We start from the raw sequence: 12,165 nt of genomic DNA, 5'->3' as shown, positions 1-12,165 counted from the left end.
TCTCACCAATCTACCCTGGTCGATTCTTTAAAAGAATATATGATCCTTTCATATCCTTTCTTAAAATATTTCAATGGTTTGCAATCTCTCCCAGCATAACAACAGTCCATAATGTAGCCTGTACCACAGGCTCCTGCTGACTCCCCAGCGTCTCTCACTAGCCCCCCTCTCTCACTGTACTCAAGCAATGTGGGTTTTCTTGAACCCCACTGAGGTACTAAGCTGTTTCCCATCTCAGGGCTGAGGCACATGTTGTTTCCCGTGCTAGGAAAAAGTTCCCCTTTGCTCTCTTAAATCAAATTAAAACATATGAGAATTATTTAGGTGTCTGATCCCCAGAAAAATGTAGGTACCTTCTACTACAAGGTGACATAATATTTATAGTTATTCTTTATTGGTATTTAGAAAAGTTGATCTGTTTAATTATTAGTTTTATGTTGATCACTCCTTCCAAACTAAGTTTTTTGACATTAGAGACCATGCCTGCCTTGTTTACTGCGAAGTCCCAGCGTATGTTATAAAGCATCCCCCTGATTAAAGAATAGTTATGTATTTTTTTAATACATAAATGAACACAGGAGAGTAAGAATAAATTAACTAATGAATTAATGAAGAAATGACTCTTTCAGTGCTAACCTAGTATCTGCAAAACTGTCAATTCTTCCAAACTTTATTTAATCACAATTATGAAGTAGTATTTTAGTTGTCTTCCAAAGAATTTCTAAGTAAGGAAAATTTTATCTCAAATGCCTCTTTTTACAAATACAATTACAATGAGCCAGAAAGATGCTGTAACTAGCTTAGGGTTATAAAACAAGCTCCTTGGCACATATATGCTTAGTATGCCCTGCTTCTACTGCAAAGCCTGGAATCCTTATTTTCAATGATTTAATACATTTTATACAAAACCAGTTAGCAACTATTTCAGAAAATTAAGGAACAGTTGCAGGCTTGCATTTTTTATGTCTGCTGTTACATATATTGTATTCTAATAATTCTGAAAAGAACTATTTGAATTAGTGCTTTAGTTAGCAGGACTGGAGAAAAAAAAGACCAGCATAATAGAGGTGAAGGTTACAACATTTGTCATTTATATGGTATATTTTTTACTTCCTAAGGCAAATGTTAACACTTTCCTTCTGTTACCTTTCAAAAGATTCAAAAAAATCTTTAGCTTGAATATGTATTTTATTTTGGACTTTTTAAAGAAAAGATGATCACTGCCTAAAATGAAGATTATTTGAGAATTCTTCACAGCAACACCATAGACAATTGCTTATGTATCCCTTATACCTAAAATATTAGATTACAATTTGGGAAATAGATGTAGGCATAACATGTATTTTTCAACTGAGTTATTTCAAAGTGCATTTAATCTATTAAGCATGATAAGAAACATTCTTTGTCATGAAACATGTTACATAAGTAGTGGTTTTTATATGTAATAAAATAGACATTTCTCTAGTGTTTCAATCATTAAATGATTCATTAAAATTCACTTTATTTCACCATATGTATAAAAACATGTTATATAACATGTAAGAAAAAGAAACTGAACCACAATTTTGTTTCTGGTTAAAGGTTTCTCATTTACTGTTACTGATTTTCTATAATTATAACTTATTTACTCTTAACAAGGAATGCAGCTTTGACTAACAATTTCATGCTCATATTTCAACCCAGAGTTTCAAAGGACCAGAATTTCCCACTTTATCTATCTGTGATAGTTTGGAATGTTATTCAACAAATATTTGCTTCACATGCTACTATGGAAGGAGTGCATTTCCCTACTGATATGACTATGTGATTCTCTTTGGTCAATGGGATGTTTAAGTCTGTTGACCTCCAGCTGACTCTCAGGTACATAAGCAAGAGTAAATGATTGATTGGTAGCCACCAAGTTTTGGGATGACTGGTTACTCAGAAATAAAGGAGAGCATTCCTTATATGGTTTAATGCACAAAATGTCTTTCACAGTTTTCATAAGGTATTAGACATATCCTCACTGATAATTTCTGTTTGAGATAGAATATAACATAATTTCATGGAGTTGAAGACAGGTAATGTTCTAAATGTATGTCCCATTCAGACAAACCCAGGATTTGGGCATGATTTCCAAATATGTCATTCCGCATGTAGAATATATGCCATTCATTTTTTAATATAGAGGTAAAAAACTTAAAATATAAAGAATTAGATGTAAGCAAGTCTTAAGATGAATCCATGACTACATTTTTTGGAAATCTGTTTAGATTTCAGTAACACAGACTTTAATTTTTCTCATATTTCTAGATCACTATAGTCTCAATAATAAATAGGAAAATTGTCATGTCTTTTATTTGAAGATACTGAATTTAGCAACAGCTCACTTGATCCTTCTTCATCAAAAACTCGGAAATTAGAAAAAAATATGTTTATGTATGTTCATGTGGATGTATACCCATGCAAATATACACACATGTACCCACAAATACACACATAATAAAATTAATAAGTGTACCTGTACCAATACTGTAAACTTCTCCTTTTAAAATTCCACTAGTTTAAAAATTAAGGAATAGACTGTGGAACAAGTATTTGCAACATACATAGCAGATATGGGATTATTGTCCAAAATATATAATAAGATGAATTAAACAACCTGTTGTTAAATTGGCAAGACCAGGGACACAAAACATACACAAGTCAAATACTAAAATTAAAAATGAAATTCATTATTAATTGAAAATGCAAATTAAAACTCATGAGATTACCAAAAACTAAATTAAATATCAAGTGTAGATGAGTGTGGAGAAAAGGAATAGTCTTTTATATTATGATTATAAGAACAATTTGGTTGTAATCCAGTGAAATTTAGAATGTGCATACTATAATATCTCTATTCTTTTTGTATCTAGAGAAAAAAATATACATAATAAGACATATAGAATAGCATCAATAATTCATTGTTTATAATAATACAAGAAATATTTTAAAAGTTTATTAATAGAGGAATGGCTAAAACTTTATGGCATACCTATAACTATGACATAACATGCATTAATTAAGAATAATGGGATACTCTATAACCTAACATAAAAAATCTAAAAATATTTAAATTTAACTAAAATAATGTAATAGTAAAAGTTTCTTTCAATGGTATTTAAACTAAGAAGTTAGTATTATGTTTATATGGTGCACATATTGGCTAATTTAATTCTCAAAAAAATTCAACCATCCAGTTATCCCCATTATATAAATAAGGAAATGGAGATACAGAAAACATATGTAACATATCTGTTACATAAGCAACAAGGTAACATAGCTATTAAATGGCAGAACTGAAATTTAGACCCAAGCACACTGGCTCCAGAATCCATGCCTTTAAGCAAGTTATAGAGTTAAAAGTATACTAGAGAAATAATGCAAACCAATAATGTATATTTCATATATCTATATTCAATAAATAGATATTAAACACAGCTAAAGAACATGAACATTATGCATCATATTGATATAGGTGAAACCTCTGGGAATGAAACATGTCAGAATTTAGGTTAGTTATCTTTGTTATTCATGTTTTAATCAAGGACAAGGAGACTGTATTCACATATATTACTCTAATTAGAATATAATAAGAATTAAAAGTGTCAATTAATTTTAAATTGACTTAATAAAGTAACAATGAAATTAATTTTCTATTTTTGAGAAAAATTGAAGACATATTCTGTGCATATAAGCAGAAAGTGAAAAATTATTGAGAATGTGACTTTAAAAAGTCTTGACGTAAAAAAGAATTAATTGATTCAAAATTGAGTATTATTTTTTCATTAGTATAATACATGATTGAATACCTAAATCAATAAAGCTTTTTCTTCTGTATATAGCATTTCAAGAAGATATGATCTCATTAATAGTATTGGGTGACTTTTTTTATATCTAACAGAAGTTGAGACAGAGTGACAGAGAGTTCTCAACACATTGGTAATTTTAACGTACAAAAATTTAAACCCTGGGCTTCCCTGGTGGCGCAGTGGTTGAGAGTCTGCCTGCCGATGAAGGGTACGCGGGTTCGTGCCCCGGTCCGGGAAGATCCCACATGCCGCGGAGCGGCTGGGCCCGTGAGCCATGGCCGCTGAGCCTGCGCGTCCGGAGCCTGTGCTCCGCAACGGGAGAGGCCACAACAGTGAGAGGCCCGCGTACCGCAAAAAAAAAAAAAAAACAACAACAAAATTTAAACCCACAGAATAAAGTGAATACTTAATTCGAATTCTTTTGTTTATAAGTAAAATGAATCAAATTGAGAGGAAGCTTTGGGATGAGTAAAATAATTTATCAGTAAAATATCAGAAAGTTTTACAAAATCCAAGTTAGGAGATTCATTAGGTTTCAGGAATGAACTCACACCAACTCATCATTTTTATTAATTACTAAAGCGTTTTAAAATTATTTCTACAGATTTTTTTGTTTCACTCTCTATATATAGATATGTTTCTAAAATTAGATACATATACAGGAAAACATGGCTTAGCCACCTGGGAAGAGAAAAAGCTAGAGAAAAGTGTTTTTCTTTATCGTAATCACAGAGTAAGGATTAAGAGCATCCAAGTTCCCATCAGGTCCTTATTCCTCTTCCAGGACACATTTTATATTGTAAAAATGAATGTCAGATTTCATTACTTTAAACCATAAAAATTAGGAGCTCGGTAATTTCCCAGTAAAAGGAGTATTCAATGAATGTTTCCTACTTGTACAGAATGGTTATTTAAAACAATGACAACAACTCTTATTTAACGGAGCAGTCGTGTATCAACGGGACTCTACTACCTTACTGGTGAGAATGTAAAATGGTCCAACCACTTTGGAAAATCCTTTGGCAGTTTCTTGTAAACTTAAACATACATCTACCGGCACATTCCTTTCCTAGGTATTTACCCAAGTGAAATGAAAGCATAAAAGCACAACAAGAATTGTAAAGGAACATTGATAGCTTTTGTATCCACAGTAAGAAAAACTGGAAACAATACAAATTGTCCACCACAAGAATGGATAAACAACTTGTATATTGATACAGTGCAATACTGCTTACGGGAAAGGAAGGAGGAAGAGGAGAAGAAGAAGGAGAAGAAAAGAACTCTGATACATACAACAATATGGATGAATCTCAGAAACATAATTATGTGCAGAAAAAAGCTAGACAAAAGCTAGACATACAGCATCACTTCATTCATCTACAGCTCAAGAACAGATGGATTTAATCTGTGGTGCTAGAAATTGGAAAAAATGATTGCCTATGGAGGGCAGAAATTACTTAGAATGGGTTAAAGGCTATTTTGAGGGATTGACAGTGGTTCTGTATCTTGATTAGGGAGCAGTTATATTGTTGTACACATCTGTGAAAACACATCACTTATGACATATTTATGATATGTGAACTCCACTCTGTACATTTTACTTCAATTTTTAAAATATATATGCAACATCTTAAGAAAAATGAGGTCCTGAAAAAACTCTGCAGATTGAAGACAGTCCTGACCATGCCAGCACAAGCAAGTCTTGGGATGGAAGTGCTGACCATTCCTCTCTCCTAATTCCTCTCTCCTAATCTTTTTGCTGCTACATTAATGTTATTCCAAAAAATTGATACTCTGATCACATTTAAATACCTAATAGAAAGGCTACTTTGAAAAAAACAGGCATCTTGTGTAAACTTACTGTTAACGTAATTAAACGAGGTCATCAGACTGGTGTGGTTCTTATACCTCCTGAGCTCATGTTAAGTAAATCAAAACCTAAGCCATGAATGGATATTTTCCCAAAGAGGACACGCAGATGGCCAACAGCCATGTGAAAATATGCTCCACATCGCTAATCATCAGGGAAATGCAAATCAAAACCACCATGAGATACCACCTCACACCTGTCAGAATGGCTATCATCAAAAAGAACACAAATAACAAGTGATGGCTAGGATATGGAGAAAAGGGAACCCTCCCACACTGTTGGTGGGAATGTAAATTGGTGCAGCCTCTGTGGAAAATAGTATGGAGGTTTCTCGAAAAACTAAAAATAGAGCTACCATATGACTCCTGAGTATATATCCTCCAAAACCCAAAAACACTAATTCAAAAAGTTACATGCTCCCCAATGTTCACAGCAGCACTATTTACAATAGCCAAGACATGGAAGCAACCTAAGTGTCCATCAACAGATGAATGGATAAAGAAGTTGTGGGTGCTTTGTGACAGCCTGGAGGGGTGGGATAGGGAGGGTGGGAGGGAGGGAGATGCAGGAGGGAAGACATATGGGAACATATGTTTATGTATGACTGATTCACTTTGTTATAAAGCAGAAACTAACACACCATTGTAAAGCAATTATACCCCAATAAAGATGTTAAAAAAAAAAAAAAAGAAAGAAAGAAATCTAGCATTCCTTGACCGCTGGCCCATTTAACTTACTTGTATAATCAAGCCCTTCCTTTACCTAAATGTCACATTGCCTCCCACATTTATATCTTAATTGGATCTGTCTTCAGACTCTGTTCCAAATATCTATTTGGCTACCTCTCCAAAGACACTAAATTATTTTTTATTTTGGTGATTTATAATAACTTTTATTGTCGAGTATAGGAAATCTTCACTCAATGTTCCACTTTTCAAGATTTTCTCGTCTACATTTATTCTCCACATGAACTTTGGAAACACTAAATCAAGTTAAAAATGTGATTCTAATTAAAATATCATTAATTCTTTGTAAAAAAAAAAAGAAGTTGTGGTATATATTACAATGACATACTACTCAGCCATAAAAAAGAATGAAATGTTACCATTTGCGGCAACATGGATGGACTTGGAGGGTATTATGGTAAGTGACGTAAGTCAGACAGAAAAAGATAAATACCATATGATATCACTTATACGTGGAATCTAAAAATACAACCACCTAGTGGATAAAACAAAAAAGAAGCAGACTCACAGATACAGAGAACAAACTAGTGGTTACCAGTGGGGAGAGGGAATGTGGCAGAAGCAATAAAGGCTAGGGGATTAAGAGGTACAAACTATAATGTATAGAATAATCCACAGGGATATATTGTACCACATGGGGAATATAGTCAATATTTTATAATAACTATAAATGGAGTATAAACTTTAAAACTTGTGAATCACTATATTGTACACCTGTAACTTATGTAATACTCTACATCAACTATACTGCAATTAAGAAAAAAAAAAAAGACCCTAAGCCAGAGTCAACATGCTGTAATAAGAGAAAGTAAAACTTAAGAACAACCAATCAAAAATGGTCAACCAGGCTTTCCCAAATAAGGCAATCTCTTAAGCTGTAGCCAATCAAATAATCACTCTGCTTTGCTTCAGCATCATTCCTATAAAAGCTTTGCCCCTAGCTCCTTTCAGAGTGTTCCTAACCACCTTTGGTTGGTGCTGCCTGATTCGAATCCATTTACGCTCAAATAAAATCTTGAAAATGTTCATGTTCCTCAGTTTGCTTTTTAACGTTACAAACACAGCATCACTCCTGAAATTCAATCAAGGGATGATTCACAAGCTTGGTTTTGAAGTAAATAAGTCAAAGTTGAAGCCAATTATGAACAAATCTATGCAAGGTATAATCAAAGTGATGCTATGAAAACGAGCCATAACATTATTTAGAATATTTCAATACTCTGCACTGAGAGGGAAATGGCTGTGAAAATTTTTTATTAATTTCCAGATGTTCACTGATCATCATATGGCAAAGCATGTCATTCCTGCATATTTTAAAACTCTGGAGACATCCTTATCTAAACTGTATGAAAATCTACTAAGTAGATAATTTCACTAGGTTCGGAGCTGTTAGTTTAAAATTATATATTCACAAAATCCACAAGAACAATAGACATCAGGGAAGAAAAAAGGAATTATACTAGTCAAAAAGATTAAGCAATTATTATCATGATAATGAAATAATAAAAATAAGTAAATAATAAAACTAATTATCAATATTAACTCATATTCAGACCTTACCTTGTTCATATCAAAGCATTAAAATTTGTTTTTCAAAATTAGTGAATATTTAATCACATTGTTCATTTTGGAAAATATTGATAAAATTGGATCATTAATATATGAAATAAAATTATTTTTCTAGAATCTTATTCTCCTTTTCTTAAAAATTCCATGTTTATATATGCATTTAATGTACAGTTTATATATGCATTTAATGTATATGCTATATTGGTACAATATTACATACAAGAATGATATTTTATAATTTTCAAGACATGAGAACTGATACTTTATTATTGTTATTGTTATTATGATTGGTTAAAAGACTTGCATAGCTTTATGATCTTGGCAGATTTTCAAATGTTCTCTCTTTCAACTATGTTTATCAAAGGAATAAATAATATAGTGAATAAAACTTAAGAAAGCATAGCTATAATTTGAAGGAATAATTAATTTCTTGTTTTGCTTCAATTTGGGATTCTATCCAGTCAAAGAGACATGGTAAAGCTTTCACTTGTATCAATAAGTTTATTATGTTTCAAGATTCCCATTTTCTTCTCTCCAAACATAGTAGAAATTAATGAGCACATTTTAAATTTTCTTGATGCTACCATTTTTTTTCATTTATACCAAATTAATTAGTTTAGTATATATTAGGCATTCTTAGTATATTGGGACTTGAATACCATTGAGATAGTTGAAAATATTGTATTGTGCATATTTGAAATTAGGAAATCTGCTATCAAATTGGAAAATGTTTGGCCAAATAATAGAGGTCCGGTCATCATGGGAAGAATTGTTTTGTTTTGTGTTTTGTTTTTCTTTTCAGAAGAGAGAATGATAATGAATAATTTAATAGCTATTAAACTACTATTGACTCCTTGACTTAGCTTAAACCATTCTCATTTCAAGAGTTTCTTTTGCTATTCTCTACTCTTAGCTATATTTCAAGCTAAAAGTAAGCTTTTGATATTTAAGTGAGTTTTGTGATAAACCTCACAGTATGGACTAAGCTTAATTTTTCCTTTATTCTTTCATATATAATATCTCTGCTCCTAAAAGCAACCCTTAGAATAACTGGGGAATAAAATCTTCCTTGTTCAACCTCCCTAGGGTGACAGCTACTGGACCATTTGCACTGCCAATCTATGGACTATATCATGACACACTGGATGATCAAAAGTTTAAACATTTAAATAACAAAGCAATGATTCTCATTATTTTGATACATTCTTCAGGCTATTTCAGGATTTGTCCAGAAAGGTCAGACGTGTGAGCTGGTGCCAGGGCAGCTGTTTCCCAGGTGCAGACGCATCTCAGAAAGCCACAAGCTTCCTTTTGGTAAACGGTATGTCTATTTCTGCCCAGATACTTTTCCCTCCTCAAAGAAATGAAATTAACTAGGGCCACTCTTTCTCGCAGCCTGATGACAGTAAGAATTAAACTACCTTTCTCCAGAGAGCACTGATTCTATGGGAAATCTTTCTCACTCTATGTGTGCTGTCATCTAATTCAATTAAACCTATTGCTTTTCACCTTTTAGCTTTAATGAAATGTTACCCTTCACCTCTCTCCATACCATAGTAGTTACAGCCTTGGGTATTTCAAGCCCTCTTCACACTGAGGCTTACCTCCAAGAGCTCCTGGATTCAGGCAGAGGACTTTGGTCCTTTGGTTATTCACTCTTTCATATTCCAGTTGGCTTGAGTCTAACCCTCCAGCTGTACTGGAAATGAAGAATAAGAAGAAGAAAAATTATATTTCAGTAGAGCTAAAATTAAAATATTGATTGCTGTCTAATTTATGTGTGAGCACAGATCCATCTTTTTATTTCATTACAAGTCCAAAAGATTCACGTTGACTCTATTCTTCACATACGCTTCATGCTATATTTCTCTTAAATGCAAAAATTAAGTGCTCCGCACTTCCCATCAACATCCTTGAAGGACATTTCTGAGAATAAACACACTGGTGCTTTACGTTGTTTATTAATTCCCTTCTTCTGAAGGGAGCCAAACCATATGCTATCCATACTGCATAAGCACTACTTTATTTGAAAACCTTTATGAGATTTTCACTTAATAAACCTTGACACATTTTGCAGTGGGTGATATTAATAGCCGCACAGGAGCAACTTCAGTGGGTCTTTTCTGATGGAACAGTAACTCCCACTCCAGGCTTGGTGACACCCCTGAGTGTCCTTAATTATCACACGGGCTCTTGTGAAATTCTAAAGTGACTCTCAGAAGAAAATTAAATTTAATTAGCTTTAATTTTGAAAAATACATCCTGTACAACATTTTCCATGGCCGAAATGTCCACATTCAAACACAGGTTATCATATCGCTGAAATCATATCCCTGGGACGCAATTTCACTCCATGAACATGGTTTGAGCACCTACTCTGTGCAATGTCCTGAGTCAGGCTCAGTGAATTTTTGAAGATGCATTACAAATAGTCACTGCTATTGAGAAGTTAACCTCTTATGGGAACAGAAGCATATAAATAACAAAGTAAACCATGAGAAATTTAATTTGCTAAATACAAAATTTTGCCGTGGGAGTGCTGAGGAAGGAACAATTAATTTTGATGGAATATGTCAAATAAGACCTTGAGGAGGAAGTCAAATAGCATCAAGGCTTTGAAAAGTAAACACGATGCTAGTGAGTTGATAATGGAGGGGAGATACTGTGGAAAGAGCGTCTTTTGCTCCTAAATGAGCAAATGCAAAGACCCAGAGAAGTAAGCAGGTATGAGGGAGAATCCTGTGAGAATATAATGATTTTGAATCATTTAAAAATAATTTTATCTTTTAAAATGAATATAAACCCTGTGTACAATAATTCACAATCAAATATATTTCTTCCTTCCACCACTTATCTTTAGCCAAAATTCAACTAGATTGTAGATGTTCTGAAATGTGGGCCTGATTTCTTGAGGCCTGTGTTAGTAAGTGGTGGTATCAATATATGTCGATGTTATTAAGCGTATTATTATTATATTAATCTTTAAAAATGTGTCCTGAGCATCTGCCATATGTATGGCATCATATCAGGAGCTATTTATGTTATTTTTTATTTTTTAAATTGAATTAAGTTGATTTACAATGTTGTGTTAGTTTCAGGTGTATGGCAAAGTGAGTCAGTTTTGTGTGTTTGTGTGTGTGTGTATATATATATATATATATACACACACACACACACACACACACATATATATATACTTTTCCAGATTCTTTTCCATTATAGGTTATTACAAGATATTAAATATAGCTCCCTGTGCTATACAGTGGGTCCTTGTTGTTTATTTTATATATAGTAGTGTGTATCTGTTAATCCACAAATCATAATTTTAGAAAAAAATATAGCTCCACACGACATCCTCTGACTTCTCATCCTTTCTCTTTTTCACTTATATTAGCACACACACCTCTAAACCCAGACTTCTCCTTCTGCCATACATACGTTTGCCTATATGTTCCTTAGTTCTGACAAAGTATCATATTTGGTTGAGAAAGAGGCCAAGATACATCGCAGAAGGAAGACATATTAGTTATTATGGTAGAATTTATTAACTCCTATCACATTTTGTTGTATATTAACTATCATGAACAAAGTAGACAGAGATCCCTGCCCACAGGACTTTACTGTCTTGCAGAGCTGTGTACATACATGCACGCATATGTTGTAGCATCCTGAGCATCATGGGTATGTATGATCTCCATTCCATTCTAATCATCCCAGAGAAAGGGAAGGGGGACAAGTTTGCCAAAGGAGAGAAACTGAGAAAGAATGTACATGGCAGTATCATTTAAACATCTGAAGGACTATCAATGTGGAATATGTTGATTAGTTAGCAGTCGAATGCAAACAAGTTTGGGCTCAATAGCGTCAATCAATTATTAATTGTTAGAGTTGTGAATCAATGGTAAGTAGAATCTTATAAAATGATGTCTGCAGCTGTAATATGCACAGAGCATCAAAAGTCAACAGCAGAGGTTTTGGAGCAGGGATTCTTCTAGCTTTCTCATTGGGGAATTAGCCTTAATTACCTGAATATAAAATTCAACTCCAATGTGTCATAATTTTAAGCTGTGTATAGTTATATAGGCAATCTCACACTTTTACCCATGACTTGCCCATATCACTGGGATGACCATACCATGTGGCTGGT

Source organism: Pseudorca crassidens, chromosome 12, assembly GCF_039906515.1.
Source record: "Pseudorca crassidens isolate mPseCra1 chromosome 12, mPseCra1.hap1, whole genome shotgun sequence".
In the NCBI taxonomy this organism is placed as follows: domain Eukaryota; kingdom Metazoa; phylum Chordata; class Mammalia; order Artiodactyla; family Delphinidae; genus Pseudorca; species Pseudorca crassidens.
The sequence above is the reverse complement of the archived record's forward strand: the minus strand, read 5'-3'. Positions refer to the sequence as shown.